This window comes from Penaeus monodon, chromosome 34 (assembly GCF_015228065.2).
Source record: "Penaeus monodon isolate SGIC_2016 chromosome 34, NSTDA_Pmon_1, whole genome shotgun sequence".
In the NCBI taxonomy this organism is placed as follows: domain Eukaryota; kingdom Metazoa; phylum Arthropoda; class Malacostraca; order Decapoda; family Penaeidae; genus Penaeus; species Penaeus monodon.
The window spans coordinates 16,063,937-16,064,169 of record NC_051419.1 but is presented as its reverse complement, the minus strand read 5'-3'; the positions used below and the strand labels follow the sequence as shown (position 1 = coordinate 16,064,169).

The 233-nt window shown below is 34.8% G+C and overlaps 1 protein-coding gene across 1 annotated transcript in view; it reads right to left on the bottom strand.

Annotated features, from left to right (window-relative positions):
• The window catches only part of LOC119594619 (chymotrypsin-1-like), a 9,830-nt gene that overhangs the window by 2,276 nt on the left and 7,321 nt on the right, over positions 1-233 (bottom strand). The window lies entirely within an intron of this gene.

The window sequence follows — 233 nt, the reverse complement described above, 5'->3', positions numbered from 1 at the left end:
CAAATCCTGTGCTGCAAAACCAAGGCAATAATGGTCACGAGACAGCAGTGACAAACAACTTCTTGACTGACAAATTGCGTGACAGATTGAAAAAAAGAAAAAAAAAACCGACGAGATCGAGATGTTTGAAATTTACAAGCAAGGCCGTTTCAGGTTGTTCTTTATGTAAAGGTCACCATTAGAAAAAAATATTTTACATTTACAAATTACCTGTTATCAAGAGAACTTATTGA